General features: G+C 43.2%; 1 protein-coding gene across 4 annotated transcripts in view; it reads right to left on the bottom strand.

The window, feature by feature from the left end:
- ACBD5 (acyl-CoA binding domain containing 5) overlaps window positions 1–12,287 on the bottom strand; it is a 324,086-nt gene that overhangs the window by 48,909 nt on the left and 262,890 nt on the right. The gene's annotated exons all lie outside the window — the stretch shown is intronic.

Consider the following 12,287-nt stretch of genomic DNA (forward strand, 5'->3'; position numbering starts at 1 on the left):
ATTAACTTGAAAAAGAGGGATGTGATTTAGTAGAAAACACAATTATGAAATAATAGATTTAATAAACATTTCATCTGAACTATTTCATTGACATTTGTAAGATGGAGATGACTGGCTTTTACAATTTGGTAGAAACCAATTCATAGAATGGACTTTTCTGAATTGCATTTTATATGATTTTCCAAGGATGAAAATGCATCCCTTCATCCCCAACCTCCTGCCTTAATCCATTTCTAAAACTATTTTATTTCCACCTCCCCATGTGCTGACTTGTTCAAACTTTGTAGCCCTCATACCTTCTGTTCTACTCTTTAAATGTATACTTATCAACCAGCCTCTTACTGTCTTTATGTCTGTATCACATTTATATCAGTGGTCCCCCAACCCCTACCCTTTAGTCCCCATTTTGTCTCTTTTAATGACATGTTTAAAATTGATAAATATTTTTAATTGTTCATGAGCATATACCAATATTTTCAAAAAACTGTATTTGTATGAAATATGTTTCCACACTAAATGAGTTTTAGATTGTGTGGGTTTGCAGAAATACATTTTACTATGAATTTACAGATCACATAGAAAGGATACTAACATTTGCATTTCCAAAAGTATGGCTATGTAACCTGTGATTGTATGTCTCTTCAGTGACCAAACTATGTGAAAGAGACCGTGTCGAATTTTAGTAGGCGTGAATCACAACAATCCTGCATCCACCAAGAACGATATATATTTGCAATATCTGTTAAGCTATCTTAATCATGATCCTGCAGGTGAGAAATGTATCACACAGCTATGAACCACTTTAGGGTTAGGCTAGTATATCAGGTGAGATTTCACAATTTGAAACTAACCATGTATTTGGGTTCGCTATTAAAAACTATGATGCCTTTCAACCAATAATACAGATGATTAAGTAGGTAGCCATGAGACAAATGCAGTCCTGAAGGATGCGTCTGGCCTTGGCCCAGACCTAACTGTAGGGTGCTTCCACAAGTCATGTTTCCTTCAGCTACCTCTTTGTGGAGACTACATCATTTCTGATCAGCAAAATCCTAAAAGCCTGCTAGGAATGCCATTTTTTAGCTGTATACCACCAGTACATCGAGTCAACAACAGGAGTAACTTCATTACAGTTAGTACATCAGGACGTACTACATCGCAAGTTAATTTTAATTTCTACCCCAATATCATCACAGCTAAGTACACATAAGTATTAACATTTAAAGAAATTCTATGTTCTTAAACGTATCCTAAAAAAATATATTGATATTTAAATCAAAAGTAGATTGTCATTCAAATATTAAAAAAATATTTGTAATTGTAATTGTTATTCCAAGATTGAGTTTGACAGTCATTATGGCCATCAAAGAGTTAGTTTTCCAGGACTGAAGATTCATGTTGCAGGGGGCTAAAGGTTCGGAAGGCTTAAACATAAGAGATCTACAATGGAACAGAGTCTACATCCTTTTTCCTTACAAAGAAATAGTGGGAACAGTAACCTTGGTGCTTACTTACAGCTGGGTCCCAGCTTGATTGCTTCTAAAGAGAGACAGTCTCTACCAGCTGTGGATGTGTTTGGGATGGCAAAGGCAATCAGAATGGTATGGACTGAGGCAGCTTTACAGTATAGTTGTGATTCACTACTAAACCAATTCAAGCACTGGCAATTATCTGGGTCCAGTGTGGGTTGTGGTGAAGAGAACATTTTCCTCAAATGGAGTAGACGTCCTGAGATGATGCTTAAGATGGTGACTACTACACATGTAACCTAAATCCAACAGGGACAACCAATATGCCCACGGGACAGGGGTAATGATATCACCATACGTAGAACAGTCATCGCATGGGACACAATGAGCCAAAGCTAGCACCCCAATGGCTCTGCGAGCCTCTGTTTGTTACTTTTAATAACTCTAACTCAATTCAACTGAAATATATTTAAATCACATGTATGATAAATCTTCCATATAGATGTTGGACACAAAACAATATTGTGTGTATTTCAATCTTTATATTCAATTCCTTCTCATACATTAATCATTGAGCATTGTCAAAATGTGAACTGGTCATAGTGCAGATGACACAGTGCTTACATAGATTAGAACAAAAACAAATAAACATACAATACAACGACACACTGTAAGTTCACAAATGGATCTCAGATTATGTACCAGCCCTTTGGGGAAAGCCTACACCCTAGGCTAAACCTACATAAGTGTTCATATTACAGGTGAATACGGTCGAAGTTTAGACCCCAAAGACATTGTTAGGAGTCTCCTAACAAACCTACAAATTAAACAAGCACAGATTAGACACTATGTCCACATTGTGAGTCTCAAACATCAAAGCAGGGGAGTGGATCAGTCACTCATCCACCTGGTACGAGTGCTACTGCACCCATAAAAACACAATTGTGTAGTGCATGTGTATCACCAATACCATGGTGTTAAAAGTAAAACAAGACTATAGCACCATGTGCTTGGTTATAACTGTGGATTAATACATTTAAAAGAACCTGAGTAAAAACATCTCAGTTTACTTAGTAATTCCACATGCCAACAAGTCCTCAATGCAAGTTCCACAATGTGTGAAAAAACCTTGCGTGTAGGGTCATTGAATGCCCCCAAACGCTCCCTTGTTCAGGCTGGTCAGCGTGTGTACTGTGTGGAGATAAAAGTGTAAACTTCACATCCCCATATAAGTATCAACAGAAGCCTTTAATGTAACCAAGAAAGATCCACAGTGATAACCAAGCATGTGGTGCTATGGACGCACAATGTGGACATAGTAGCTAATTTGTGCTTGTTAAATTTGTAGTCCAGTATATGAGGAAGAAGAAAGAAGTAAGGACAAGGGACAGGAGAGAAACAGAAGCAAGAAAAAAAGCCCGTGGGAGTTGAGGCTGATTTGAAAAGTGGGCATAAAAATGCCTGACCTACACTGGCTTGTTGTCGTGCTAAAACATCCACACAGTAGTGTTTTGTGAAGGTGTGTGGTGTAGACCGATTGTATGATGGAACAACGAATGCTGGAACCACGCATGCCTGAACAACGCGGTCAGAACAACAATCGAATGTTACCACAAATGCCCTTACCACGATTTTTTCGTTGTAAAAGCATGCCTAGTAAAGGCATGTGAGGGAACGGCATGCGTGGGTCTAGCATGTGCCCCCGCCCACCTGCCCTAATTCCCAGAAGTACCCCACCCTTAAAACAAAACTACCCCAGATACCTCCCACCCGGAGTCCTAAACCCTTCCCCGACCTCCCCCACCCACCCTAAAACCAAACTACCCCGATCCCCCACCCCTGCCCCCCAAAAAACAAACTACCCAGATCCCCCACCCCCAAAAACCAAACTACCCTGATCCACCATCCCTAAAAACCAAACTACCCCCTCCCCCACCCAAAAAACCAAACTACCCTGACCCCCACCTAAAAAACCAAACTACCCCATCCCCACCCCCAAAATTTAATCTATCCCACCCCTAAAACCACAATTCCCCGACCCCCACCCCAAAACAAAAACTACCCTAGCCCCCACCCCTAAAAACAGAACTGCCCCGCACCCCCACACCTAAAACCAGAACTACACCCAAGCCATTAATCCACCCCACCCCTAAAAACTACCCCCAAACCTGCCCCACTTACCTGACCACGTCCTTTCCCGATGCAATCTCCCTTTTTCTCTGCCTTAACCACGCATGTGTGTTGTTCAGCACAAGCGTGGTTAAGGCAGAGAAAAAGGGAGGCGTGGTTCCACTTGCGTTAACAACATAATCGTTGTTCCGGAGTCATTGTTCCGAATGTTTCCCGTGTAGACCATTTAGCTGCCTTACAAATGTCAGCACTGGGAATATTTCCAAGGAAGGCCACAGTAGCTCCATTATTTTTGAGTAGAGTGAGCTCTAGGAGAAATAAGGTAAAGGTCTTTTGGCCTTAATACAACAAGTTTGTATGCGTTGGACTACCCATCTGGCTATGCCCAATTTGGATATTGGGTTGGCTAAGTGAGGCAGGGAAAAGGCTACAACGAGTCATTTGGTCTTCATAAACTCTTTAGTTCTGTCTATATAGAACATGGGTGCTCCTTTGACATCTAGTGTCTGAAAAATTATTTCCGCAACAGAGTCTGGTTGTGGGAAGACAACTGGTAGCTCAATAGACTGATTAAGGTGAAATTGAGAAATCACCTTAGGAAGAAATTTAGGATTAGTCCGAAGAACTACTCTGTCCGTGTGAATTTGGAAGAAAGTGACCTTCAAGCACTAACCTTAGAAGAACCTAACACTTCTGAGTGGAGTAATGGCGACTAGGAAAGCCACCTTCCATGAAAACAATTGAAGTGGAGATGAGCGAAGTGACTCAAATGAGGGACCCATGAGTCTTGTCAGTACAATGTTAAGGTTCCACCAGAGGGCTGGGGGTACCATACATGGAATGGCACGCTTGATTCCTTCCATGAAAGCCGCTATGACTGGAATTCTGAATAAAGAAATATGTCGTCTGTTTTGGAGCTATGCATCTATAGCTGCAAGATGTAGTAGAATGGAAGGTGAGATTTGCTTTCTGCAAGTGGAGCAGGAGGCAGACAATTTCTTGTACTGTGGCTTTCATAGGATCAATCCGTTTAGGTTGGCTGTAGCCAAAAAAAGGTTTCCATTTTGCAGCATAACAAGCTTAAGTGGTATGTCTACGGGCTTCCTTGAGAATGTTAATATATTCTGCAGGCAAACCTAGGTAGACAAACTCTATGACCTCAGGAGCCATATTGTAAGGTTGAGTGACTTGGGGTCTGGATGTCCGATTTGTCCTAGATTCTGGGTGAGAAAATCCAGCCTGTTGGGGAGCTTCCAATGTGGCATTACTAAAAGATCTAGAAGTGCGGTGAACCAAGTCTGGCGCTCCCAGGTAGGAGCCACAAGGATCATGGTGAAAGATGTTGCTTTATCCTCCGAACCAGAAAAGGAATGAGAGGGAGAGGTGGAAGAGCATAGGCAAATATCCCTGACCAACTAATCCATTCTTGGACAGTGGATGTGGATACCTGGAAGCGAAGATTGCACATTTTGCAATTTCAGCTGTGGCAAAAAATAAATCTATGTGAGGAGTCCTCCACTTTCTGAAGTATGTATGGAGGACTTGCAGGTGGAGTTCCCACTTGTGAACTTGTTACTGCATCCTACCGAGCAGGTCTTCAAAGTTGTTGTCTGCACCCAGCAGATACTCTGCCAGCAGGTGAATGTGGTGGTGAAGGACCCAATACCATATGGTCTAAGACAGGAATGACAGTTGTGAAGATGATGTCCCCCCCGTTTTTGTAAGTAATACATAGCTGCCATGTTGTCCACGTGCAATAGGACAACCCTGTGAGACAGGAGAGGAAGGAAAGCTTTCAGGACTAGGAATAACACCTGAAGTTGCAGATAGTTGATGTGCAGGGACTGGTGTTTGGTATCCCAGAGATATTGTACCGACAAGTCTTGGAGCTGAGCATGCCAACCCATCTGTGATGCAAGGGCTGTGGTCAATATGTGGTGAGGCACAGGGTATAGAAAAGGCCGCCCCTTAAGGAGTTTTTTTTTCCAAATAAACTTTATTTAGTTTTATGAACAATAACAGAATGACAATTAAGTTCAGCTTTCAATGGACACACAGTATTCCACTTTCAATAACAATAGTAAAATAATGCACCCTTCCGTGTACTAGTGTTTGTAACATAATTGCCAAGGAGGTTGTTGGTGTTCCACCATTGCAGAGAATGTTGAGTTTGGCAGTCCAACACTAGATCTTCCAGGTGACTCTGTGAATGAGACCACTGGCGAGACAGACACTTCTGGAGGGGATGCATATGTAGTTTGGCATGGGGAAATATGGCGATGCAAGAAGCCATCATCCCCAACAGACATATAATGATCCTAACTGTGTAGGACTGGTTTTCCTGAAACTGAGAGAGAAGAGTCTGAAAGGAAGAGTGTACTCCTCCTCAGGGACAGTAGCCACTGGCTACTGCCCTCGAACCCCTGTGATGTCCCTAAATCTAGTATTTAGGGATTCTCCTGAACCTTATTCACCAGATTCCCGGTGACCTCAAGAAGAAAAGTAGAAAGAACCAGACCAACCTACTTGGCCCCAGACCTGCCGGCCAGTCTGCAGCTTCAGAAGCCCTACTACAAGAAGGCGATGCATCTTGCAAGACCAGTGACCTCTCAAGCCCCCAGAGGACTGCCTGCCCAGGAGTGGACCAAAAACTCCCAAGGACAGCGGCACTGTCCACAAGAAACTCCAAAAAGGACTCTAGAACCACCCTGGATCTTTGAGTCCTGCCCACTTTGCACCAGACGCCAACGGCCCATGTCCACGTGGCCCACTGGTCCAGAACAGGTCCCCAGGCGATTTCAACCTTGTGTCCACCCTGCGTTGACTCCTCCTGGCCAACATGACGACACCTGCAGCCTGAAACCCAAGGACAACTCTGACTGCACCAGGATCTGACAAAGATTCCCAATGCCTAAAGGCACTACTGCACCAGCAGCACCCAGGCCTTAGGAAATCTGACTGACGATCCAGTGACGTTCAGCAGGTGACCCAGCCTGCAGCATCTTTTGTGACGCCCAACCTTGTGTTTGCACCCTGCACCCGGCCGCCACTGTGCCGCTGAGAGTGTCCGATTGGTACCTATGCCCCCCAACCCCGGGTGCTCACCTAAGCCCCCAGGTCTGCTCTCTGAAGATGTGGGTACTTACCTGCAAGCAGATCTTTTCCAAGCCCCCCCGGTCCTCATAGGATTCCACGCAGAACCAATGCCAACTTTAACCTCTGCACCCAGCCAGACCCATGTTGTTGGTGGTGCACTTTTGGGGTCAACCTGAACTTCGACCTATGGACATCCTAACCTCAGATGACTGAAGTGTTAAGTCATGAACCGACCTGTTTTCTGTGCTAACAATTTTCTCCCCAGGACTCTATGGACTCCTATGGAAAATTGCAGTGTCTCAACTTTTGAAATAGAAAATTGCTACTTACTTGTAAACTGTGTTATCTGCTAAAACCAAACAAAGTACATTTGATGCATATGCTTAATACTTACTTACAACTGTACTTACCTGCAACAAAGTTCTGCTGGTTATAGTAATCAAATGATAAAATATATTGTTGCTATATAAAAATAATTGGGTTTAGTCATTGAGTGTGTGCCTCATTTCTTGACTGTGAGTGCGCACCAAATGCTTTGCACTACCCTCTGATAAGCGTAACTGATCGACCACACTACTCAAAAATAGAGGATTAGTATTATCTACTTTAGCCTCTGCTAAGCCTTTTGGGAACCTCTGGACTCAGAAGGTAGTGTCCTCTGGAGGAGAGGGGCGAGCAGAGTAGAGATCAGGATCACTTGGTGCAATGGGATCAGGGTCACAAGTAAATCATGCATCTGAGTCATCGGAGGACCCCCCCAAACCCCACAGTGTAGGACTGCGGTGAGCCTTGAAGTGTGTCAGCCCCTTGTATGGCTGATTGAGGTGGTGGGTGGGGAGGGGAAGGAAGTGATGAAGATAGTGGAGGTGTTGGAGAAGGCCAGCGTGGTGGACTAGTAGCCTTGTCCTTTGTCCTCCTCTTTGGAGGACAGGAATGTCTAGAGCCTCCTCAAAAGACATTTTGCTCTTTGGAAGCACAGGAGAGGAAGGTGCAGCTATAATTCAACCTGTGCCTTCTTGAATCTGGAGTTTGCGCTGTCTATCGTCCATTTTTTCTAGAATAGGTTCGACCAGAGAATGGTTGGCGGAGAACTGGGCTGACTCCTTGGATTCCAAAGTTTTTGGTCCTGAAGTCTTTACGCTTATGTTTTGTGCTTCAGGAACTTGGTCAGTGCTGAAGTCAGAGCTGTCGGATCGGTCCCTGCGGACTCTGAGCAGGACGGACGACAATTGCCACAAATGGGAGCTCAATCAGAAGGAAGTAGACAAGATCTTTCAGTGCTGAGGACACCCAACCTTAGATCTCTTTGCCACCAACGAGAACACCAAATGACAATTTTGCACCAGTCGATTCACGTTCCCGGTGTCGTGGGGGAATGCTGTTTCAATGCGATTGTCTGGGATCATTACATACGATTTTACCCCCTTCCCACTGATCCCTAGACTTCTCAAGAAGATTAAATCAGAGGGTTGCAGGCTCATAAGCATAGCACCCAAGTGACCCAGACAGTATTGGTACACCGAGCTCATTTTCCTGTTGGTGGCCTATCCTTTACGACTTCCCAGCAGGCACAACCTACTAACAAAGAGACAAGGGCAGAAGTTTCATCCACAACCAATCTCTCTCCAACTGCACGCATGGCTCCTGAGTTCCATGAGTTCCAGGGCATGAATATTGACAAAGAATGCAAAGTAATTCAGTCTAGAGCACGAGCTGACAGTACAAACAAGACTTACAGGCTCAAGTGGCGAAGGTTTTGTATCTGGTGCCAACAAAACCATATGCATCCGTTAGAGGTTCTACCAGAGCAAATTATATCATACCTCCTTGCTGTAACTAAAACTGGGCTCCGACATGCCTCAGTTAAGGTTCACCCGGCAGCTATATCTTCATACTGACTCACTGCAAATGCACCCTCCATTGGTTCACCCAGGCTTTTAAAACAATTTATGAAAGGTCTGTTGCACTTTTCCTTCAGTGAGACCACCTCCTCCTCAATAGCATCTAAACATTATCCTTTCGCAATTAATGAAAGCTCCGTTAGAGCCCATACACAGAGCGGATGTGAAGTATCTCAGATGGAAAGTGGAACCCTCCTTGCACTTACTTTCACTAGGAGAGTCAGTGACATAAAGGCATTTGCTACCAAAGAACCCTCCCTAACTTTCTCAGGCAACTTTGTTCTTCTTAGAATACACCCAATATACATTCCTAAAGTGCCTTCATCTTTTCACCTAAACGAACCAGTGATATTGAAAACTTTCTTCCCGAATCCATTGACTGTGGCCGAAAGAACTCTCCACACACTGGCTGTACAATGATGTTTGAAATTCTACCTTCAGCATACTAAACAATTTCATAAGACAGACCGCTTACGGCGAAGGTTGTCAGGGCACAGGAGTTACAAAAGCAGCGATAGCCCGATGGATTGCATCCACCATTCAGTTTTGTCATATGGAGGCTGGGAAACCACTAACCAACCGGCCTAAAGCACACTCTACAAGAGCAATCTCAACATCAGTTGCTCTGTTTCAAGGCATTGCCTTAGACAGGAAATGTCAGGGTGCAACATGGAAGACTACACATTCTTTCGCACAGCATTACTGTTAGGAATCGACACATTGAACCGATTCAGTCTTGGGACAGGCGGTCATCTATTTCAATAAGGTGAGCCTCTTTTGAATGCATATGGTTATCTTGATATACAGTTGCTTCTAACACCTGCTTAATTATTGTCTGAGTATGTATTAATAAAAATATACACATATATATAGATATAAGCTGAAATGCTCGCACCCACCATCCACTACAGGCATTACAGTTATTGTGAGTACTGCTGGCTATTCAGATTCAAGCATGTGAATTTATGAAAGATGCAATACTGGATAAAAAAAAAAAAGTTAATTACCTGTAAATAATGTTATCCAGTATTGATATCTTTCATAAATTCACATGCAACCCATCCTCCTCCCCTTGAGGTCCATTTTCCTTTTTCAGTATATACTCTCCACTCTAGAAAATCTGAGGGAATGAGCCTCTTTTGGAAATATTCTAGAGGGTGCTGGCGCCTGATTGGTCATAGATCAAGTTTGGGTCTTTTTTTTTTTTTTTACAAAGGGACATGGATAGGCTATATGTTTGAGTTTGCTAGCCTTATAGCCCATGGATATTCTTACTTACTGCTTTTTTAGGATACTGTGGGACTCCCACTTTGACGAAGGGGATGATTCAAGCATGTGAATTAATGAAAGATCCAATACTGGATAAGTTCCCCTTTACCTGCCTGAACTGTCTGGCGGTTACTATGCATTAGCTCTCTAGCTTCTCCTAGCCAGTGACTTACCGAATAGCAGTAAACGAGGTGTGAAATGCATCCCAAGAGCATGCATCCCAGACTAACCCAAATGGGCAGAGATGACTCCTCTGAGTACAACAGAATATCTAGGGTGGGGTTCTCCTTTTGACAGCACAGTGTCAAATCCTACTTGATAGGTCAGTTGATCCACATGTAACGCCACAGTTGAAAGGGTGAGAACATGAAAACCAGATGCCAAGTCAGTTGTCATGTATCCCCTGTCTGGTTGCTGAAATACTTTGCTTATGACCTAACAGACGTCACAGAGTTCAATGCCTGCTTCAAACTGGATGTAAGTATAGGTGTGAGAGAACACTATGTGCACTCCAGATTCACTTCCCCTGCCAGCAGAAGTGTTGGCAGAAGCGCAAACAGGAAACACTGCAAAAGTAGGTAGGTCAAGGCCTGGGATCTTTTACCCCAAAGGTTAGGAAGGGGCCAGGAGTCACCCCCACCCACTTGCAAGTGACAGGATAAATGTGGCATTTCCAAGCACTCGTGTCAAAACCCTTTCTGAACCTGCAGAAGACCAGAAGAGGACTGCAGCCTCTGTCTAAGACCTACATGGAGCCCTGGAGGACTGGGCCTGTCCCCTCTTGTAACCCAGACAAAGAGGTGAACTCCATGGGTCAGTTGGCTGAGCTCCTGTGTGGCTACTGGGAGAAAACAAGCTACAAGCCTTTTTTGAGGCAGTACTGAGCTGAGCAGTGACAACTGCACCAGGACTGGACCCTGTTGTTGGTCTCTGTCTGACATCTTGTAAGCATCTCAGCACCGCTCCTTAGGTCCTGGGAGACATTGAAAGTGCATTCATGTGGTTGGGAGTTAAAAGAACTAAGTCATAAGGTAAAATCTTAGATCAGGATGAACTTGGTTGGTGTATCTGACCAGTGCTCCAGCGTGGTTCTCCCCGAATTGCACCTAGGTCCCAGTCTATCGCGACCACTGAGTACCATCAAGACCACTGACTATCATTGGTTCTTTCTGCTTTTTTTGGAAAATGTTTAAATGTACATCTCTGGTCTCTCTTTTTGATTTCTGTCATGTTGTTTACTAAGTTTTATTCATGTTTTTATTTGATTTGGGATTTTTATTGTTTTGACTTTATTGCTGTTTTGGTACTGCATAAATACATTACACATTGCCCTAAGTTAAGACTGTCTGCTCATGTCCATTACTACCAGTTCTTGATTCAGGTTAAGCTAGTGACTTTGCAAGTTCAACCTGGGTTGTGATAATTGCTAGGTAGTAATTCACCTCAAATATTAATCCAATTTCTTACACCATGCTTTGTATAATTTAAACTGCTGACACAATTTTTGTCTTGTAGCACTCCATGGAAATACTTGGTTTTTCTCTCTCTCTATCCTATTGCCTCACCACACCTCTCTTTAATGCCATCACCGTCCTACCAGACCCCTTGGCTTTGATACTTTCTTATTTTATATATATTTTTAAATTTTTCAAAAATTGTCCTCCCTGGCCACACTCTTGCAACTTGCAATGTATTTTTTATTTATTTATTATTTAATTATTTCTGGTAAGGTTGGCAGTGGCCTCTGTGTCCAAGCCATTTCCTTTGCAATGAACTGTGAGCAACCTTGTGTGTTTTTTCAATACCTAACTGTTCTGTCAGCCATCTTAGAACAGTAATGTCAACCATCTTTGAACAGTAAATTATACAGCAAAATAATTGAGAATTGTAGCCGTGCATCGTGGTGCTTGTGCAGGAATCAGCAGCTATTTTAGAGAGTTTTTCTTTATTAGGGAAGCAAAAATTCTGTGATGGCTACCCAAATTGAGCATTCATAATTACGTAATAGCGACCTCCTTGGAATAGTTTTACTCATGAAGAAATAACATTTCAAGATGTCTGCCAAAGCCAGTGTATGCGTCATGATGCATCATAGTCGGCTTTTTTTGCAAATTGTCTGGCAGTCACGTTTTAAAAGGGAGACCTAATAACTGCCAGTGGATGTTTACAAAAAGTGAATACTGCATTCTGCCTTTTCTTTTAGTAGTTTGTGCCATACTGAGTTCCCCATAGTAGTCATGGAAAGACTCAAGTATCTTTTTGTCTAACCAGTCTCATGCTAATGCCTCTGAGGCCTTTGCTATATTGTCTAGCCATTGTGTGTTTCCTTAAATATTTCACCTCAAACACAGCTTTTCATAGAGCAGTTGTTAGAGCAGTGATCTTATTCACTAATTCTCTGCTCACAGTGCTACTAAATTTC

This window comes from Pleurodeles waltl, chromosome 10, assembly GCF_031143425.1.
Source record: "Pleurodeles waltl isolate 20211129_DDA chromosome 10, aPleWal1.hap1.20221129, whole genome shotgun sequence".
Lineage (NCBI taxonomy): Eukaryota > Metazoa > Chordata > Amphibia > Caudata > Salamandridae > Pleurodeles > Pleurodeles waltl.